A 23,901-nucleotide genomic window follows, 5' to 3' on the forward strand; every position below is an offset into this window, starting at 1 on the left:
CTTGGAAAAAGAGTAGTGATCACTCACAGTTAGCAACCAAGTGGAAAAGAGGGGTGTGAAGTATAAAGCGACAACAAAGCCTATCACCTGAGAGGCTTCTCTAACACACAAGATTAATCAGTCATTAGAAGCAAAATCAGAAGGGAATATGTGTCCTAGTTCATACCAATAGTGACTTTTTTCTTCAGGTATTTGCCTCACTTTATAGTGTAGGGATGTATCTTTCTTCCTACTAAGGGAACTTGGATATGGTAGACTTCCAGGCTAAGGTAATTTTCTTCCCCAGCCTGTTTGCTGTGGTCTTCTCAGGTCCAGCCAGCAGTGGGGCTGAGCATTTATTCCCAACAGACACAAGTAAAACGCAACCAGCCAGCCACAAGTGAGCAATGCCTTTGATGGCACCCATGTAAGCACCACCAGTGCTTACAGAGACATGAATACCATAGCCCAGTCCCATTTCCTCAATCTGTGACCTGAGAGACCTGATCTTTGATCTCCTCTATCTCCTGTTCCTGAATGTTTCTGCTTCTAGGTGGGATTTACTACTGTTTCTGTCCCTCATCTTTTGTTTTCATGTTGAATACCTGTTAACCAGATATGCCCACAAACCAGGTATCCTTACATTCCAAGTGTCTATATATCCCTTATATTTCTCTTATCTACATGCTTCCTAGTGTCATTGCACTAAGCAAACTTTGGTGAGTGCCTTCACATCTCGAGTTAGTCATACAGTCTTTAAGTACCCATCACAGGTTTGTTGTCAGACTACACCAACATTTTGCAGGCCTTTGTGAACTCAAAGTCTTTGATTTGGTGATCTACATGACACAGTGATTTACATTCCTATAATATTCTTTTCTACAGGTACCTTTTGGACTAGAACAGGTTTTTGTAAAGAGACATGAAACAAAGACATGGACATACAAAAAAGAAATAAGGATTGCTTTAAATAAGGGTAAGTAACTATGATACCTGCTGAAAACAGAGGGAAGTAGAAAAACCATAATGTCTTTCGTTTTATTGTATAGAGGAAGCCACTAATCAGGTTTAATTGAAACAGGCTTTTACCTATACAGCAAGTTACAGGGCTGTATTCTCACCACTGCCATTGAACACACTCTGTGGGCCTGTAACTAGTCTTCTGTTTTACTGGCACTGTACCACTTAGTACAGCAATTGTTGTGGTAGCACTTGATTAATCAGCAGTGACTTGACTGAGAATATTCTCTCTTCTACATACAAATGCAACTAACTCAACCTCATGTCCAATTTATGAACAGATAAAGGGAGTTTTTAGTAACTAAACCTGAAATCTTTGATTTTCATCCCACTCCCAGAAAACTGTGATGCCCATCCTGTCCCGCTAGCTCTGTCTTTTACTTCCCCAGCTGAGCCCCACTAACCAAAATGTCTGTGTGTTGCTCCACTATCTACAGTTTCCCAGCTATTGATTTCAGTCTCATGCTATTCAGTGCAATACTTCAGCTTCAGCATGAGGAAAGTTACTTCAGAATTCTGATGTCTTTCATTCCCAATACATGCCCAGCCCACCAAAACTATCCTGTGAGTGTCAGTATTTCAATCCTTAGGGTCCTGCAGTGCTCAACAATGTTATTGTTACAGATTATACCTTGCCATGTTATACATGTACATATACATGCGATCTGAACACAGCCAAATGCCATATATATCCATCAACAGAAAAGGCAAGATTGGCACTTAAACAAAGTACTCATGTTCCAGTAGCACTGAATCTAAATTTTGTCTGACCGTTAGCCCAAGAAGCATTGGTTCTGGATTTGTCAATGACTTGTATGAGAGGATATCACTCAGTAAAGTTCTGACAAAATGAGCTAATCTGCAGGTGCCTATAACCCTCTGTGCTCCAGATATAATTATGGATTTATATACAATTTACTTCACAAAGGCCAGTGTATAAATTGAGTGTTAGGTATCTCCTGGTTATGCCAATTTATTCACAATCAGATACATGTTTTTCTATATCTGCTTCAAGGGCACGGTCAGCATGCCTGGTTACCTTAACGATTTTGTGGAGCACTGTAGTCCATTAGGATAATTAGAAGCATATTCATATTTTAGCACACATTCCTTTGCTAGCCAATAACCTTCAAAACAATTAAGAAAAAAAAGGAACAGTGTTGTACCCATCGTACACCCTGATTCAATGACTGGAAGAGGCTCAGACACCATACACTGACCTCAAATATCAGGGGATTGAACACACTTATCAGTAAATTTCTGGAACTGTAAAATCTATACAATTAAAAAAAAATTCCTTTGTTTTGAAAATCACACCCACATGGCTGCAAACGAGGAATCTTTATGTTGAAAAAAAAAAAAAAAAAGTATTGGCAGCTATCAGAAGCAGGTAGCAGGAGAAGGTTGTTCAGTAGAGAGAGGTGAGCTGGCAGCCTGGGGGGTGACAGTGAGCCCAGCAGGGCAGTATACGCATTGGCAAGGACACAGACTCATGGTAGTCACAGAAGCTGAGCAGAGTGAGCCTGACGATGGTAACAAAGTTCAGCTGAAGATCAGTGATGTCCAGAGAAGTCCATGGTGATGAGGCAGGTCTAAGGCCAGCCAGGAATTCGAGGTGTAGCAAGGCACATGGCCAGGCACAGGCAGAGCTGTGGCATTGCTCATGCAGATCCCAATAGTAAGAGACTGAGCTTTAAAGCATCACTCAAGTGAAGGGATAACCACCTATCAAGGCTTTGGAAACTTCTTGCTCAGACAGCTCACTAACTCAAGGCCAAACGGATGCCATTTCAAATTTAGTCTGGGGACCAGGTAGATAAACACCAGGATGCAGAAAAAGAGGATGTTCAGTGCCCTGACAAGTATGGTTTCCCTAACAGAAATGAGAAACGTAGTAGTTTGGCTGGCTTCAGCTGACCATAAATATTCTATCCAGTACTTCAAGACAGCAGAAAGGGAGGGCAGCAGCTGCGGTTTCTCAGTTGTTCCTTAGACCAGTACTACAAATAGTTAATATTAGCGTGCAGTTATCATAAAACCAAATAATCTTTATTACAGTAAAGATCACTCTCTAAAACTCATATGTACCGTGAGATAGTAAGATGACAAAACACTTTCAGAACTGATTATTCTTCTTCTGTCATTGGAATGAAAATCAATGTTGTTCCTTGAATAAGGATTCAGTCAATCTAAGAAGCTCCTCAAGCAGTAGTTTCCACTGTCTTTTTTATTACCTACACAGTGTAAATTGTCCAGAGTGGCCCAGGCAATCTGTTCACTCATATTGCTTGCAGTTCTATGACTTTTTCATAGCAACTACTTAGGCTGTTATGCTTAAAAATTTTGACATCATTGGACTGCATCCTTAGCAGCATTCAAATTGCACCTAATGATGTCCATGGGTTCAGAGAAAGTTGTTATACAGTCGAAATCAACCAACAAAGAATTAGTTTAATTCAGTCTTTACAGTCTGACTAAACACGATACTTTTCCTGGATTTTAAATTTGTGCCATACTAGGAATCTCCATGTCACTTAAGCTTTATAAGCACTACAAATGATGAATAGAAATAGGATGTAAATATTGTCTCTAAATATACCTAGAATTCAAGCTACTCAGTCGAAGAAAAAGTAAACAAGCAAACAAACAAACACACACACACAAAAAACCAACCAAACAACACCAAAACAAAACAGAACAAAAAATCCTAGAATGAATTTAACATAGAAATTGCTATACTGTTAACCACCAGAACCCTCAGGTACCAGAACAGACTTCCAGGGGAAGCAGAAATAGCAAAATGCCTCGTTGTTTTTGAGAAGGAGATCAATGAATTTATGAAAACCAAAATCTAAAACATGGTGACTATATAAGAAGGACCAGACTTAATAGAAAGCTGAAATTTTTGAGTGCTATATGACTATTAAACAATATTATTCTGAATTTCTGATGATTCTACTGGAAGACTGAATCTTAAGAAAATTCCAGGCGAGGAGTGGATGGATTGTCCTCTCAACTTTCCTTCTGAGTCACTAATGTTGATATTGTCTCTTGCATGAATTTAAATACTTCAAAGAGTCTCACTTTTAATTTTCTAAAGTATTAAATAAATGGTTGAAAGTTGTAGTTCGATGTGAGAGTAACTATGAATTACCCTTCACTTCAACACTATCAAAAAGACATTACTATACCTTTACTGGCTTTAAAATACAACAGCATCTATGAAATAATGAAAATTTCAGGCCAGTTTCCTAACCCAGGCAGTACATGATAACATCCCTCCAAATCACCAGTTACTCAAATGAGGTAACCAATGGGTATATTCTGATCTATTTCCATAAATATATATAGTTTTACAAAGCCTGTACAAACAACTCACTTACACATAGATATATCAACATGATTGATCTTCAGTTTCAGTTCCTCCCTTGAACTTTCTGTTTGTTTTGGTTTTTTTTCCAAAAATAGTTGATGATGTTCAAAAATTACACTCTTAAAAAATGCAGTATTTTCCCCCTTAAGAAATACATGTAGCTATGCAAGTTCCATGGTAGTTTATTAAACCTGCAAAATCTTGAGAGTTTGTCTGTAGCTGGCAACAATTTTAAGTACTATAAATTTGTCAAAATATTTAACATAGCCCATAAAGATAGGAAGTCACAGAAGAAGAATAGAACAGATTAAAGTAAGAAGAAATAGTTTATCATTTCACATGAAATCTAGTAAAAAAAAAATGTAACTTAATATAGGAGTAAAAGAAAAAAAAAAAGGTAATAGGGCTACTTATCATGAAGGCATTGGAGAACAATTTGTGATCCTATACCTCACCAACTACATTAGAATAAAACCAAAGCCATGGAGAAAGTCCTCTGCTACACTGGTGAAGGGATAGAAAAGCAATCAAAACCTAGATATAATAATGAGATTTTAAACACCAAAAGAAACCAGAACCTAAGTAGAGTTTAAGGAAGAACTAAGATTTTGAAGTTTTAATTACAGAGGGGGCTGTGGGGAGGGTCCTTGCTCACATTCTTTATTTGAAAAAGCACCGTATTTACCAGATAAGTTCACCACTTCTCAGCTAGCATGAGGCTTATGGGATCAATAGACTGCTGAAAGTTAATTATGTCGTCCGCAGTGAAATGCTAACAACAGACAGCCATATGTTGCAATAAAATTTTGAGAGTCAACAGGTACTGAACAAAACAGTAGGGACACACAGCTATATCACAGCATGCATGTCACCAGATTTCAAGACACGTCCCACTTGCAATCTTGAAAAACCATATAGGACAGAATAATTGCATCATTGAGCAAATCATATTATGCCAAACAGCTACAAGGAAGCCCCTCCTCACATTCCCAGAATCTCTTCTTCCCTCCATTCCCTCGGGAAAATTTAATATTATCATTTACATAAAACTCCAACTGGTTTATGTGATGTACAGCAACAAAACAAGTTTCTGCTCTCATCAGAATTTATGGGCTTCAGCCAGTATCTAGCAAAGAGAAGATGACAAATCCATTACTGACTAAAGTATCTGTATTTACTGGAGCAGAACCAGCCACAGGGCAAAGTCTATAACCTATCCAGAAGAAGAAAGCAGCATTTTTATCAAGCCCAGCTGCTCACTATTCATGGTATTACCTCTATCTAACCCTCATGTAATCACAGGGTTTCATAAAATTTGTTCTTAAAAACAAATCATTAACATTTGACACAATCGAAAAGGCTTATTTTTTTCGGAACACTTCCCACAAGATATCAGGCAAAACCCATTCATAATCTTCATTTTAAATTGAAATGTCATATCAGTCCATTCATCAGGCAGTTAAGGCTAACACTTGATCAAAGTAAAAGCAAACACAATCTTGCTTCCTTTAGCTTAATTACTGAGAAAACATTTAAGTAAACAAAGATGCATTTTAATTGCTTACAAAACAAAGAGAAAGGGATGAAAACTTCTGTGACTGGAAGACCATGAGAACTTGATATTTGAGGAGGATTTTTCAGGTTTGTTTTTTGATAGTGTAACAGCATTTTTGCTTGGGTAACATATTGTTTAGCAAAAAATAAGCTAGCTATTTGGCAAAATGGGCAAGTTAGAATAAGTGTTGACACTTTTAAATAAACCAAAAATCTTATACCTAATGTCGAGCTTTAGCAAGTGTTTTTGTCATTAACTAAGAAAAAAAAAAAAATCATGTTTATCTCTCTCTACTATGGTTTTGGAAAGTTCTTTTACTAAGCTGATGTAGAAGTCATTGATTTCTGATTTAGGATAAAACCAGCGTGTGTTCACTTAGGTAATATGCATAGGTATCAAGGTCTGGTCAACTGCCTACAGGATTTGATGTAATGATTGTCACTGAAAGATCATGTGTAGCAAAAGGGCTTTGGGAAAGTGTGAGTATCCAAATCTGTGCCCAAACCCCTTAAACACAAAAATCACATTCTAGCTCTATTAGGATCTCTGCTTATTAAGCCAGACTTTAACACATGGTAAAAGCGATACAAGTATAGGAAATAATCACTGCTCTGAGAGCAGACAATAAAATTAACATAGACATAGATATTATAAAAGGACCACTGGGACAGCAACAGACAGAATAATACACTGTGATCTAATGTCAGCAGCATAATACATGTGAATTTATGTTTGCACACATGCCAGAGAAGTTCATAACAATCTCTAAGCTTCTGCTTCATGTATTTCCATGTAATCTATTGAAATATTGATTCAAGCTCCTTTCCACAAGAGGTTTCAATGGGTGAACATCAGGGAATTTCGTTCTCTCTGAAGTGCTGTATTTATAACTATTATCATTTTCTTGTAATAATTAGAATAAAACTAGGTTTTTTTTAAACTTCAAGTCTCTAAATATGGTTTATTAAAATACACAAAAGTTTTTGTATTATTTCTCTGTAGTTTCAAATATTTACTTTTCTTTCTTTTTTTTTTTTTTTTTTTTTCCTTGTGGGATATTAGCCTCATGAGTTTGAATTTCCTATGACGTAAACCAAGATTTTGTGAGAAAAGTGAGGCAGGTAAGATACAGTAACCACTACTATAAGGATTCTTTTTTTCCATTTTGAAAACAAAACTCCAGTGATTTTGCTTCATCTGGGGAAGGAAATACATTTTTTAGTTTATATGAAATGGAATTGCTACTACTATTCTGTTTAGTACTCTAACTAACTTCAGGAGATGTAACTTCTTAAATTTAGGAAATTCAAGAACTTTGGGAAAATTCGTATATCAACTTGGATCACTGCATTGCTTGGTCAGTATTAAATTAACAACTTCTGAGGACTGCAATACTAAAACATAAAGAAAAAGCTAAACATATAATAATTTGTGGATTAATCAAAGGTTATTTATGCTGAAAGTTATTGTTATTAACAAACATCAAGAGAAAGGCTCTACATAGAGCTATTGTTTCACAGTGCCACCAAACCAAACTAGCAGGCAGCTGCCATTGAAGTGCTAGTCCTGCCCTGATAGGTTTCTTATACAGTGCTGTTAAAACATCCATCTGTAAGTATCAAAGTCTACAGTTCTGCTACATTGCATAATTTCCCATGAAAAAAAATTACCCCTCTCTTCTTGAGAAAATAATGGCTGCATTCTACAGATTGCTGTTATAACTATTGGGAAGATTGTTTCAGGTGACCAAATACAAATTTTCAGCCTGATGACAAAGACTGAAGTGACAGCCATTTTTCTGACTGATGCAGAGGTTCAAGATCTAGAGCTAAACACCATTAATTTATCTAAAAAGTGGATAGCAGGCTCCAGGTAACCTGATTTTCTCAAGGAATTAGCAAACCAATAATAAATATTTTTATTGTTTCCAGGAAAGAACTGACACAGAGAATGTGATAAACCAAATTTTATGCAGCACTGTTTTTATTAGAACATGATGGAAGAGTTTACTGAAGAAAAATGTGGAATTACTATGAGGAACATTTTAGCCTGTAACCTTTTCTTGACATTCTGTTTGCTCTTAATCGCCTGTAAGTCCACTTCATATAAGAACTATGTTTTCTTAAATATCATCCTGCATATTCAGGAGGGGAGTGGGAAGGGGAAAAGAGACTGGACATTCTTAAATGGACTCAAATAGGTACCATGGTATTTGTACAGAATGTCATGTATTGGGAGAAATCAAACACCACTTTTCGTCTCTAGCTGTCAGCATTGCAAGACACTGTTGCTGCTGCAAAGATATTTCTGGGAAGAATACAATTAAAAAGAAGGAAAAGGGTAAAACAATCTTAAAATATGAGAAGATTGTGTAATAATTAGATATTGGTCAGGCTAAACAGCCTTTCCTCTGACTTCAGCATGACACATAAAAGGCATAGGGCATGCATTGACTGCCATAGGCATGATTCTGCTGGTGCAGAGTTCTGAGCAACAAAGAAATCAGCCACTGCTCAGCTCACATCCATGCACGATAGGTGCTAATGGAGATTCTCTTGGCAGAGTATATTTGTCCTCATCTTTGTTGTTCTTGAGCATTAGTCAGATGATTGAAGTAATTGGCAACATTTAAACAGCAGTGGTAGAGGAGGTTTGCGTTCAACTGCCGAGACAGAATAGTAAATGAACAAAGAAAGAGAAACAAGGAACTGGAACTGGCTTGCACAGATTACCACAGCACAGGTAGCCTGTCAGATACTGGATGATTTACCATATTAAGTATTCATTACAGAATGCAGAGGGACTTCGTGGAAGGAAGCTCAACTTGACAGACAGACAATCTGTACACAACACCTGAAAAATATGCCACCTAAATCCCATGTACAGCAGAGAATTTACGATCAGAAATTGTTGTTTATATGCAAATTCCTGTATTAGAGATCGCCATGCCAGGCAGCCCACAGCCATGTATGTGTTTGCAGAATAAAAGTTGATATAGTACTTCTGTATGCTATAAACAATTGCATATAATATTAAAACAACAGAAGATAACGGAGCAATTTATAGGATAGCAGTGTTTTTCTTCTTTCATTCTTCAATCATGACAGTATATACAGGAAATATCTAACCTGTTTGAAGAGGCCAATTAAATTACTTTAGACTTAAGTATTTAAAGGGGTTTTTTTTATTCTTCTTTCGGTAATTCGGAGGTTTCGTGGTGAACTTCAAAAGATGGTTGCCAAGGAAATGTTTTAAAGCCAATATTTCTGATTGCATTAATACAAGTTAGTACAGTATCTTAACTGCTACTGACATGGATGACCAGAGGCAAGTAAGCCAATTTATTTTTATTCATCCAGCATTGAAATTTGAATATTCAATATTGATACTTGACTACCTTTCGCAAGGAACAACTGTTCTTCCCTAAAGCCCTTAACAGCTTTGCCTCAGATCTGTACCAGACACCCAAGTTCCAGTTCCTGGCACCTCGGGGGATTATAGTTTAATGTAAATGAGCTGAAAATCTGAAAAGAAAACTTGAGATGTATAACACCATTTCTCTTGCAGACCCCTACAGCTATTATTCCATATGGTTGCTTGTTGTGGAGTTTAAAGTGTATTTTCTTTTACCATAATCAGATGTGTATGCACTAAAATATACACTGTAACTGTTCTAACTGTCTCAGCTAATTTTGCATTAGATTTTGCTGTTTGATTCTATGAATAGCTACTTCACCAGATTCAAATAACTCGAATTTCCTGTGAAATATCCCAAAGGTTTTGGGCTGAAAAAAAAAAAAAAAATGCACACACACAAAATCCTTAGCTATCTAGACAAGACCAATATTCAGTACCAGTAATTTAAATATAAGATTTTGAAAGGTTGCAGAAAGTTATATCCTTCCATAAGAACACTTAATTGTATATTAAAAACATTTTAAATACCATTTGTCTCATGCAGAAATGGTTTCTTTGTTGTTGTCTCCGTTTTTCCCAACCTTTTTGTTGGTGGAGAGGAGGAGCAGGGGTTGGAACAGCTTTTTTGATTGAATTTACACCAGCATGTCTTAGGGCATCCCCTGATCTATTGAGCTCCTTCTTTTTATGATTTTAGCTTTGCTCTTGCAAATCATTCAGACACTTTCCATCAGTAAAACAGTAACCTTTAGCTTTTATAGAGTAATGCTGTACAGAATCAAAGTACAAACAGCAGTCAAACACTGCATTGACATTTAAGAAGCAGATGACACCATTAGGGAGCAAAGGGCCTCACAGCAGGAGTGATGCTGCTAAAGAATCTCTGGAAAGTAACCTTCCAGATATTTTAAACTAAATGGATAATCCTTCCGAAGGGTATGGTTACCTGGACTGTGGTTATGGCAGATCCATGTTAAATGATTATCACCCTAGCTATCTCTCCACAACATGCTAGTGGTTGCTGCTCAATCATATCAATTTTACCATTCACTTGGCAGAAGGTTCTGTTTGGTTTTGTTTTTTTTTTCTTAAATCTGTTTATTTCACAGAAACAAGACTGAGAATGGATAGACAAATATTCAAACCAGGAAAAATAAAAATATTGAAAGGATATAGTCTCCAGTGTAGCATAGAGAAAGAAACGAGGACATGAGAAAGGAAGGAAACTGGAAACTGAAACTGCTATGTCTCTCTCAGTCAGAATAATTCATGTGAGCAAGGAACTAACATTCTAACTCTCTCCCATGCAATTTTACTTAGTATTCCTCACATTTCAGGGAAATTGCTGTATAAGACACAGTCCCTTACACTTTCTTAAAAAAAAAAAAAAAACTGTTTACAGTTGTTGGTGTTTTCACAATGTACCAAGATATAGATATTGTAATGTTATTGATCGTGGTTCATCCCTCTAAGTAGTTGAAGAACTACAGCACTATTGCTGAACAACAATTTCCTTTGAAAATATACCCGTCCTCTGCAAGTGGAAGGAACATATTTATCTTTATTTCACAAGCTGTATCTTTACATGCCAGTGTCTTTTGCAAGAGTAAAAGAGGAAGTCGTTGCTAAAAGAACCAAAATTAAACAAATAGTTATCTCCTAAACTACCAGTAGAAAAGTTGCAATAGTATTGCACAAGAACACACCAAAAAAAAAAAAAGGAAAAAAAAACCAAACACATAAAAAATACTGTTTTCAAAATCCATGAAGATGGCATCTACATAATCTTCTGGTACCAGAATGCCACCTCTGATATTCTACCATTTTGGAATACTAGGACACATTACCCAATTTTATGTCAAGAACAGCCCTCTGTCTCAGTCTAAGCAGAGAAGCAAAGGTTTTCATGTACAAGCTTTCTTAGGAATCATTAGAATGAAGTTCAGATAAAGACTTCAGTCTACCATTTGGTCCAGGGCAGTTGAAGAACTCTTGTCAAAATCTGTTCATTCAAAAACGCAGTACTTATGAAGTGGTCTCGCAATATTTATATTACTGCAAGGCTGTTAGTCAAGGGAAAAAAAAAAATTATTAAACTCAAGTCTGGTAGAAAGATAAGTTTTTTGCCTGGCAGTGGAGGAACAAAAACTGAGAATGACTAACCATCTTTAAGAAACACCTTTCCTCCCCTCCCCTCCCCTCCCCTCCCCTCCCCTCCCCTCCCCTCCCCTCCCCTCCCCTCCCCTCCCCTCCCCTCCCCTCCCCTCCCCTCCCCTCCCCTCCCCTCCTCCCCTTCCGTCCCCTTCCCTTCCCTTCCCTTCCCTTCCCTTCCCTTCCCTTCCCTTCCCTTCCCTTCCCTTCCCTTCCCTTCCCTTCCCTTCCCTTCCCTTCCCTTCCCTTCCCTTCCCTTCCCTTCCCTCCTTCCCCTTCCCTTCCCTTCCCTCCTTCCCCTTCCCCTTCTCCTTCCCTTTCCCTTTCCCTTTCCCTTTCCTTTTCCCTTTCTCTTTCTTTCTGACTCCAGTGAAGGGTGACAAAAGAGCAGACACTGAATAAAGAACTTATCTAACAAGCAGAACTATGTGATGTCACATAAAAGACTGAAGAATTAACAGAAACCTGTCCCTGGAAAAAGTTTGTTTGACATCAAATATACAAAATTCAGTCATCTCTAAGATATGTCTGCAGAGCTTTTCAGTTTTACAAATGACTACAGTTCTTAGAACTAAGACAAGACATTTTTTAAGAAAAAAAAAAGGGAGGAATAAAAGGGGTTTTCAAGTGAGGCCTTCTGGATATACTGTGATATATGATTATCCAAATACATTATATTTTCTGATGTACCAATGAAATGTTTAGGAAATGAAAATCTCCTATGAGGTAGGTATCCTTTTACTACTTGTGTATTAGACAGTCCTCTCACACACCTTTTGCAGGTTTACCTTAGAGCTTTCACTCACAAAAATAACAGGTCTCTCCCTACACACATGAAATCAGCTTCCTAGAAGTCACACACAGGAAGTCACAGACTGTATCCAACACAAAAGACAGAAAGTCTTCACCTACGCAGTAAAAAAAGCACTCTAAGTCCCATCAGAATGTAGATAAAAAGTTAGCTTCCAGCATCCTAAAATGAACATCCACAGACACGATCACTGAGATTTCTGGAGTCAAGGAATGTTTCTTGATGCAACCTCCAGATGCATGAATAGTGCATGGAAATAGTGCAACTCCTTTTTGCGCAGTTCTGTCTACATCATCATCTATTTCTCCTTATTCTTCCATCCACTACCACATCAACACTTCATGGAGTAAACGCAGGCTTTGCCCTTTGGATTAAGGGGATCAGAATATTGTCGCTCTACTTCTTGTCCTGCCACTTTGCCTTGGTTCTTTCCTACCTTGTGAAAGAAAGTTTCCACCTTTCAAGTGGGTGGATCATTCATGTAACATCAAGTTGAAGTTTTTATTCACTGCTTCCCAGCATGATAGTCACCAAAGTTTAAGCCATTGTCACCATTTACAGCAAGACAACAATAAACTGGCAGATGTTCTCTGTTAATTCCCCACCCTCCCCACTAAGGAAAAGCAACAGGAGGGAAAGGGAGAGAGACATACAAATTGGAAAAAAGTTAAAAGCTTTACTAATGCTACTAATAAATAGAGAAAATAATACAATATACACAAAACCAACCTTGAATTTCCTGGTGCAGTGCAGTGTTGCCCACAGTGGAGCTGGTGTTGCTCCTGCAACTGTAGGGCAGGTACCCAGAAGTCCTGGGCTGGACTCTGCAGTAAACCAGAACTGGATTCAGGAATTCAGGGTCTGGAACTAGGCCTAGGATTACAAGCAGAACTAGCAGGGTCCTCTTCAGATGCCGGCTGTGGTTGAAGAGAGTGAGACCCTCATGATCTTCCACTTTTACAGGGTGTATGACGTGTATGGGATAAAATACTTAGCTGGTCAATTTTGGTCACCTGTTCTGTCTGCCCCTCCTTGCAAATATGTCCCTCTCACTTAAGGGACATGTAAATTTTATCAGTAACCTTGGCTGCCATAGCAATAAGCCTAAACCGGGTCCTCTTTTCCACACCATTGCTACCATTATCAGCTTCAAAGCAAACAGTGTCTGAAAAACATGCAGCCAACTACAAAAAAACTGCAGTTATTTAGAATAACTTAGCTGAAAGGAAAATACACTAAAAGAAAACTGGAGTAGTTTTAAACAAAACTAGGACAACCATATACATGCATTACCTACAAAGGGCATGATTTCTCAAGGATGATGAGTGCCTAAGCCTCCACATGAAAGAGATTCAATATTGTTTCAAATTACGTCATCTTAAAAAAAATATAAAATAAAAAATGCAAACATCCTTCCAAGATATTCTGATCCCTTTGTAAAAGGTAGGCAGAGGAGTGTTACTGCATAAGATATGACAGCTGTTATTGTGTCTTGTGAAATATGAAAAATGGCGTTCCGCCTTCCCTAGATGTTGATAGAGTAAAACGTAACATTTCAAATCAAAATGATTAATTTCAATGACCTTTCTGCATTTAAAAAGAAAGACGAAAAAACCTACATGAATTACTCTTGTGGGCAATTGACAAGATCAGGGAGTTCATTTTATGAAACTTTAGTGGCTTTCTTAACATGTAATCCCATCAGTAAGGACATGAAACCCAGGACATTTATTGCAATCTCAAGAGTGAAATGACAGTAACTGTAGAGAGAATATCTGTTTCTATACCTTATTAAGGTCCAAATCTAGAGCTGACACACTGCAATAAGCTCTTGACAAGAGACGAAATTGCAAGGCTGCACCAGCCAAGAAGCCATACATGCTTGCTGTCATGAGTAGATCGCTTTGTTCTCCAATCAAACTGAGTGGCAGTGGGATACCTGGTTCCATTTGTGGAAGATGTGCACACTGGGAATATCAGCAAGTCAAGCCGAGAAAATATTAGCTGGTATGAAGACGACAAGGAAGTCTGGGGGAAAAAAAAAAACCAAACATTCATCACTATCATAGCTTTAATAGCTACTGAATATCAGCAATGGAAACAATTCCAGGTTAATGCTGGATTGGACTATGTAGCAAGACAAATTCATTACTTAAATACACCCTTGGAAATAAAATAGAACCCAAAGTGATGAAGTGTCCAACTCCTTCATCAAAAACAAAACAAAAACTTAAAAAGCGCATTGCACATTTGTGCATCTCAGTCATGAAATCATCTTAACAATTACTTGTTGTAAAATGCAAAACTAGCAACAAAGCAAGGAAAAGCCTAAAACTGGAAAAACAGTTTCTCACACACACACATGCCCACACACATGTACATACATATATATGTTGATAAACACATTGTAACTTTGTTTTGACTCACATAAAAAATATTATACCACTCGTTACAGTACAAGAACTACTATGAATGAGAGTTTCAGCACCATAAACAAATCAGCAGATCATGTACTTGACATTGGAGAGGGCTTGTCTAGTACAAATTTCAGCTGCAATTGTTGTTAACCTGTAAAAGTCCATGCATTCCTCTAGTTCAGGATCAAAAACTGTGACTAAACTCCCCAAGAAAGACAATCTTATTTGTAAAAACAGTGTACAAACACCATGTAGTAGAAACCCAGAAGTCATTCAGGAAAGAGAAATAGTTATCTCCTGCTGTCCAAGAGAAAAGTCTCAGTAGTCAGAGAACAAAACCCAGGTTTCTCTTTTCCACAATACAAAAAGATAACTTTTATGAACGTGCCCTCAGTGAACTTCTATGTGAACATCTATCTCTAAAGATTTGTGTGAAACTATAATAAAAATAAAATTAAAAAAAAAAAAAAAAATCTGTTTCATACACACTCCTGTATAGGTCTTCAGAAACTCTTGCAGGAGCAATTTCAAAGTTTAGTTTGCATGCCATGCTTCTCATAATCCAAGCATCTTCCTATTTATTTAATTTGTCATTGCCAGAAAACCAAGAATTGACATCATTGTGAAATATATAACTTCCTCCCTTCTTTCTCTCCTTTTTTCTTTCTTTCTTGCTCAGAAAGGAAGCTTTCAGACATTGAAAGCTGACCTCTGCTGCTCCCGTCTCAATTTAACATGGACCAACTGCTGTCTAACTGCTTATTTTGACAGAGCCAAAGATTATAAAAAATGCTGCATGCTTTGACTGTGGAAATATATGGGAAAAGCAGAACAACACTTGGCATTTATGTACCCTCCCTGGTTCCATTCTGCTGATCAGATAAATAATTATTCCAGAGGAATTACTGGAACCAAACATAAAACTGTTCCACTAGCCACTCTGTTGCAGCCCTGTTGCTGACATATTTAATTAGGTCATTTTGATCACAGGTGAAAAATGTAGCTATTTTGTGCAGATTGCATATAGCTCTGAAACATGCTTGTATCCTGTGTGTTTTGTATAAATATTATCTCACTACAAGGAATGTCAACAGCATCACCATCAGGCTTCTGAAATGAGGCATTGTGGGAAACTCCTCAACACAAAGCAGAAAAAGGTGAAAATGGTCTATTTACCTATTAAAAAAATTAAAAGGAAGGAGGTAGGGGAAATCTTCAAAGATATGATGTGCAGAGTAACTATTATGTAAAATACCGTCAAAGTTGTAATCAGTCACTAAATTTGGTTTTAATACATTCTGATAGTTTTATCACATGTGCTATCTGAAAAGGGTCAGGAGAAGAGCCACAAAGATAATCAAAGGACTGGGAAGAATGCTATGGGAGGAAAGGCTGAGAGAATTGGACTTGTTCAGCCCTGATGAACAAGAAGGCTTATGTAAAGGGTGGCTACAAAGATGAAGACTCATATTAAACAAGGACTTGCATGGAAAATATGACGGGTAATGGGTACAAGTTAATTCTGGTGACATCCTGACTGCACACAAGAGGGAAATTTTTCATTATGAGAACAATCAGTCATTGGAGTAATCTCCCCGGGGAAGCAGTGGATTCCCTGACACTGGATGCTAGTAAGATCCAGCTGCACAGGGTGCTGGGTCAACTTGTCTATACTGTGCATTTTGCCCAGAAAGATTGGACCAGATGATCCTTGAGGTCCCTTCCAACCTGGTATTCTATGATTCTATAAGTGTACCTGTATCCATCAAATGACATGACCTTTAATTAATTTTTCCTACAGATGTTTTAGGTAGGCTTCTTAGCTCTGTTCTTGGACAGCCTTCATCCTCCTGTACAGTCACTCATATAACTGAGACACTATAGTTCCACAATAGCTCCCTGACTTACTACACGGTCAGATAGTAAATATGTGACTTTTGTCATATCATTTGAGTCCTTTAATAATCACTGCCACAGAAGTCCTGAGCATTTTGCAAAGTCATAGCTTTCCTTTTTGTGTGGCTGGTAGTTTCAGCTTCACAATAAGAGCTGGAGATAACAGAAGATAACAAGTGACATATCATTCAAAAAAGAAAAAAAGGTCCTACCTTTGAGATAACTCATCTATTATTGTAAATTGTATCTCTTTAGTTTGGTTTTTTTGGTTTTTTTTGGTTTTTTTTTTTTTTTAATAGTAGTCAATATGAACAAGATTTATTTTACAAGCATATGTGGAAAACATTCTCTCATCCTCTCACTACTCAAGCGTATTCAATATAAGACACTAAGCTGCTATGGAAGACAATATAATACAATGTATCATTCTAAAAGACTGATTTCAGCAACATGCAAGAAACTCCTATAGCAACTGTAATTCTGGGTCTAGAATGGGTATGGAAGACTAGGATGCATCTTCCACCATTCAGTCAGATCTGTTATGTTGCACAGAATTAAAACTGTACCACCCCCTGCTCCCAAACATAAATCCATGTAAGATGTATTTCTTAAAGTTATACCTCAGTATGTGGCTCAGAGTTTGTAAAACAGTTCTTCAGCTTCTTCCTTGGAATATCTATTAGTCATACTAAATTAGAAGAAGCTGTGGACTCCCTCAAGGGTAGAAAGGCCTTACAGAGAGATCTGGATGGACTAGAGAACTGGGAAACCACCAACTCTGCCACATTTAACAAGAGCAAGTGCTAGATTCTGCACCTGGGATGAGGTAATTCTGGTTATACATACAAATTGGGGGATAAGAGGGTGGAGAGAAGCCCCGTGCAAAGAGTTATGGGGGTCTGGGTTGATGGTAAGATGAATATGAATCAGTAGCATGCCCTGGCAGCCAAGAGAGACAACTGTTTGGGTGCATCAAGCACAGCATAGCTAGCTGGTCAAGGGTGGTGGTCGTCCCACTCTGTACTACACTGGTGTGGCCCTACCTCGAGTACTGTCTGCAGTTTTGGGCACCTCAATATCAGAAAGACATCAAACTGTTAAATTGTGTCTAGAGAAGGGCAACCAAGGTGGTAAAAGGCCTTGAGGACAAGACTTACAAGGAATGGCTGAGGTGCCTTGGTTTGTTCAGCTTGGAGAAGAGAAGGCTGAGGCATGAACTTGTCACAGTCTACAGCTTCCATAAGGGGGGCAGCAGAAGGGGAGGTGCTGATCTCCTCTCTTTGGTGATCAGTGATAGAAGACAAGTGTGGGGGCCTACGGTGGGTCCGTGGATTCCCAGATGGAGGGCATGGGAACAGAAATTAACCTTGAAGATATGAAGGCCTACCCATGAGAAAGATGGGAGTAAAGGAGTATCCGGAGATATTAAGGATGTACCAGTGAGAGAGAAGGGAGTAGAAGAGTAACACTGATGATAGCAAAATTAGCCAATGAGATGTTACTGCTGTAACTTGTAACCAATAGCGAAGAGACACATGAATTGGTAAAACTGTATAAAAATGCACTTGTGGCAATAAATGGCATCTACTACTTTCATCCTGGAAGAACTTGGTCCATGTCGTTTGTCCGTCTCAACCACGACAGACAAGGAATGGTTTGAAGCTGCATCAGGGCAAGTTCAGATTGGACATGAGGAAAAGGTTCTTCATTGAGAGGGTGGTCGGTCACTGGAACAGGCTCACCTGGGGAGTGGTCATGGCTCCAAGTGTGTCAGAGTTCAGGGAGTGTCTGAACAATGCTCCTAATCACGTGGTTTAATTTTAGGTAGTTCTGCAAGGAACAGGGAGTTGAACTCAGTGATCCTTATGAGTACCTTCCAAGCTGAGATATTCTATCATTCTGTTATTTTAATTAATAGGCAGAAATGAGCAAGCTCTAACATGTTCGCAAAGGCACAAAAAAGTTTGCACTGCTGCCCTCTCTACTTGTATAGTAGACTTATGTGTAAATTTAAAGTGACAACAATTACAAAATAAAAGGAAAAATTATCAAAATGTGTGCTTCAGCTGTCTCATACGTTACTCACACTAGAGAAATAAGATGTGGAAATGCTTCCATCTGCTCTTAGCTTTCCTTTTTCTCTAATGTGAACTTTTCTACATAGCAAGAAAGCTTTAAGTCATTATGAAGACATGTTTTGTTCACAACAGATTTTTAAGACCTGAAATTGTCAATATAGAACACCATACTTAGGCAACTACTTTACTTGTCAGACTATTAAAAATGGTTAAATGTGGCAAATCTATACTCCACACTTAATATTTAACACCAGCTTATAATACATTCATCAAGTAACACTGTGAAGGTTTGGGAAATACATTAATTATTTGTATTTCTGAAAGCAATAGAAAGGATTAGGTGAAGTGAAACATACACACATTTTAAAGTAACTGTGAAAGAACATACAATTAGAAACAGACTGTGGTTTTCTACCTATTTGCCCAAGTACATGATTGTTGATTTACTACGTATTAGTGTATTCCTCAATTAACACTTAGTTATTTGGAAAGAGTCTATAATTAGAATTAGGAAAAGAAAGAAATCTAGAGCAAAAAACAAATCTCTAATGTACTTTTGTTCTGACCCAAGCTTAGTCTTCTAAAAAACTTCAGATTCTTAATCTTGGAAATACTGAAACTCTACATATTAGGGAGATGGACTTTTTTTTTTTTTTTTTCCTCGCAGCTTCTTAGTCAAATTGCTATAAATTTCACATTGTCCGTAACTCCAGTGATGAAACTGGAGTGGTTTTATAGCCCCTAGTGCTGAGTAGGCCAATCAGAAAGCTCTCCTGAAGCTGGAAGTTTCCAACCTTTGAGTTTGGTGGCTATAATTTATCCAACCCAAGCATAGTAAATGTGTCTAAGACTCATTGACACACTTGGACCATCAGCCCTAGAAATCTTTCCCAGCACTTCCACCGCTTTTTCAATATCATATTGTGAAGCTGGAGTAATAGGAGAGATGCTTCTGCCTATTACCCATCTCTTCTGACATCTATGTTTTAGCAGCAAGTCCTTAATCAGTTCTACTGCTGTTTGATTATTTTATACCATTCTTTTGAGGAAATTGTGGATTCTACTAAAGATGTTCATTTGTTTCATTAATGTTTACCTTAGATTATTTCCAGAGAAGCAAAGATTGGTTCTGGACAAAAAACTTTTAAATACAAAATAACCTTGATGAACTTGCCGGTGATATCTGCTCCAAAGAATATAAGAATATCAAAGTTCCTTGGTTAAGATAAGACACATCCAAGACTTGCTGGAATCTGCTGGTCCAACAACAAAACAGCCTGCATAGGCCTTGATATTTGGTGTCTGTACTCCATGAAAGCAAGATTTTTATATTTCTTATAGAAGAGAAAATTATTTCACTTAAAAACAAAATTACACAAAAATAATAATACTCATAGCTATGGATGTTTTCTTCAGAAAAATCACTGGAAAAATACTTTGCCTAAATTGTGGTATAGAACACTGTCATCTGACCAGGTTTGTGTCCCTGTCTAGCACTATATATACAGGTTTAGAAGTATGTTACTGCTTAAAGTTAATGACTATATAGTTCAGTACAAGAGCTAACGCCTACTTTTCTATATCTTGAAATCTCACATTCACACTTTGCAATGATGCAAGTTGAATAATTAAAGTTTCAGAATTAATTAAAATCTCACAATTATATGGTGCTGTAAAATCTGCTGTAGCCCAAGTAGGGACAGGTTCTGAGTTTTATCTATCAGGAGTTAATTATCTTTGAATCAGTTTCAATCATCTAGTAGTATGCTTTGCTTTTATAGTTCCAGTCTTAGAAAATAGCTGCTTAGAGTAAATGAATGAGAAAGATCTATCATTTATCTCCTAGTTTACTAAAGGTTAAATTGGCTCTCTGTTTAAATCACGTCTTGTTAAGATAGACACTGTGTTTGATTTGTAGAGTAAACAATACAGTGGGACCTTGGCTTCAACAGAGACACATAGATATTGTTTTCACCTGTGCTGCACTGTTAGTATCAACTGCTGGTTAGTATCAACAATGTCCTTTCCATGGGAACTTTGACTTATTTTCACATTTCTGTTTTGCACTGGTAACATCTCCTAGAAAGAATCATAGACTGTATAGAAAGAATTTTTAAGAAAAGTTATATAAAATATGTCAAGGTTTTGCATGGAAGAAAGGCATCTTTTCATTCATCAGATGACTCTAACTCACCCAACAGAAAATATTAATTTGAGGAAATATCAGTCTTTGGTATGTCTGTTCTTTGGTATATATTTATAGTATTATTTTGTCTTGGTTGGTCCTTTCCCAGATATATAAGCTTAACTTTTTATGTCCCCTACCAGAAAAGGATAATCTTTTTACAGTTCATGAGAATGAAAAAAATCCTACAGATCATACCCTAGAGAGACTGAAGGCTTCAAAAGTTTAAAGAAAAACAAAAAAAAAAAAAAAAAGTGTTGGATTCTCTGCCAGCCCAGACTATTTACTGAATCTGAGATGCAGAGAACAGGCTCATTTTTTCAGGAAAAAACCCTGTGCAGCATTAGGAATTACATCACTCTCAACCAAATAAACCCCAAATCTGAATGTACTGTCCATAGTGACTTTCAAATGTTACAGGTATCACATGGGAAAATAGTTGGTTTTAATAGAATGCAAGGGTTTTAGCTTGCATCCATTCATTGTGCTTTTTAGCAGCTTTGTCTGTGAGCATTCAGTCTTCTGACTTCTAAGGTGGAGAAAAACCAAATACTATAATCCTACCTAGTACTATAATCCTACCCAGTACTATAATCCTACCATTACATTACAACTCTCTTGCAATTCAGGCATAAGCCTGAAGATGAGTAAGTTAACTTGAAGTACAGTTATTGCAACTATGTTTTTTTCTGGTACTAACAACATGAAGGTTAGCAGACAGTACTTTAATTTAGCCTTCGGCATTCAACATCTTACTGTAGGCTCTGTTCAGGTATAGAAAAGTGTATTATCATACACCTAATATTAGCATATTAATAGGAGTATACATTTTTTTACCTTGGGCTTTTGTGGCTTGTTTTTTCAATTCAGTAACAAAAAAGGGATTTTTTTTTTTCCATCTAGGCCTGTCATAAGCCTTTTACCCACCAAGCCCCTAATCACTATAGTTTTAATGTAGTAACAGTGAAGAGATAGCAGTCAAGTATCAAGACCTAAAAAGATACCCAGGTGTAGCAAATGCTATGATAATTCATGGTCCTTTAAATCTATCACACACACAGAGATTTAAGAAATTCTGGTTTAATATAGAACATCAAGTATTCCACTTATTCTTTTTTTTTTTTTCCAGAATTGTTTTAGAGATGGGTTCTGTTCCCCTCATCTGTGTTTCTAAATACTGATACACAAGTATTTCTGCGAATTATCTTCCTTCTTATTGATGACAACCTCTTACATACAGACATAACATTTACCCACATTCCTCAATCGATTTAGGTTTCAAGTCATTAGTATAATCTTACACTTACTGGGGAAAAAATACAGAATTAGGGTTAGAATCATGCCTTGTTTGATTTCATTTCCCACTGAAGCATCAAGGAAAAAAATTGCCTGTGTCTGAAGTGCTACATTTAGTTATTTCTCCCTTTTTAGGAGAAAAAAAAAAATAAATAAAAAAGCATGTAATCTTCTCTGTCTTAAGGATAGCTTCTGATCTTGTTAGTTTCAATGGGAAAAAGAACATATTCTTGTCTATCGGCAGTCTTCTGACTTATTCTCTCCTTTCCTACAAATCATACCTGGATGTACACTGATCATACCTATGAAGCTGAAGCTTGACCACAGGCCCTTTGTAAGCAATACCAGCCTTCTCTCCTGTTGCACTTATCCTACCCGACATCTCTGTGTCTCTGGTCCCTTACCACATTTCAGAAGTTTTTTCAAGCTGAAAATTGTTAATACCCCACGAGGAAGGAGCGAATGACATCATTAGACAGCTGTTTCGGGCTGACAAACACTTTTTCACTGCCTATAGTATGCAAGATGAAAGTGCTCAGCTGCAATGTGCATTTCTAAATTTTAACAATGCCACAGAACTCCTCCGGCTCTTCTATAGAATATATTCAAATCATTCCTCCATTTCTGTGGTCTGCCTTTCATGTGTCTAATATTCTGTTACATGGAACTGCACCCACTGGGGACAGGGCCCAGGGGATTCCTCCTATTCGAGCAAGTTTGGTTCAGTTCTGTGTCTCCAGGCTGTAGCGAGGCTCAGCACCTATTCCAAATAGGTACAAACACACACACACAACACAAATGGGGTACGTATGACCAGCCAAACAGATGAGACAGACAGAGAGCAGTTCCTTTACCTGCACCCATACAAACACAGGACTCCCATAATCATCGATGATGTATAACTTGACCCTGTTTTTCCTCTCCAGCTGAGCAAGACTGGAGTTTTCTATCTGCAACATGCACACCCATACACGGATACACATCAATCAGGTAGCTAATGTTGCACACAGCCAATCCAGTGGCTGGCACCCACACCCTGGTGTCTTGCAGTTGTTGTTCCCTAGACATCCCTCAAAGCCATGTTGCAGCTCTAGTGGATGGTACTCAACCCTCTGGTCCCACTTCTCTGTTAGTCCAACTAGATATTTGCTTGTGTTTGTACACACATACACAGAGGACAGCCAGTACATTCTTACAGAACATAGAATTAGGATTGAACAAGAATTTAGGACAAATCACAGTTTAAGGGCAAGAGCTCTACCACACAAGTGTGCAGACCAGGAAGCTATTTAAACATGACCACGACTCTTTATCCCCTCTTCCCTCTATTTCCCCATGCCTGTTCCTCCCCAATCCACATGGATCCTTCTTCTTTCCTGCCTTTCTTCTTTCTTCTAAGCATCCCATAATATACTACACACATCCACAAAAATCTTCTTCCAGAAAAGCCACAGAACTATCACTGTCTCATTGCAAATTGCTCTTTCACCTGCATCTCATAGTAAATCTTAACCCCCCACAAGCAATAACTTGGTCTGTTTAAATGGAACTCTATGCAGAGTATTCCTGTCCTTGTGTCCTCCTGGTGGGTTTCACACAAGGAGCAGTGGTCTAATTATTCTCTTTGGCTGGCTGCATTCTCCATTCTCACTGGTTAGGTGATACCGTGCACTTGATCTTTCCTGGGTGTTTGTGCTTCATTTGCTTAGTATACAGTCAGATA

Source organism: Patagioenas fasciata, chromosome 2 (assembly GCF_037038585.1).
Source record: "Patagioenas fasciata isolate bPatFas1 chromosome 2, bPatFas1.hap1, whole genome shotgun sequence".
NCBI classification, from domain to species: domain Eukaryota; kingdom Metazoa; phylum Chordata; class Aves; order Columbiformes; family Columbidae; genus Patagioenas; species Patagioenas fasciata.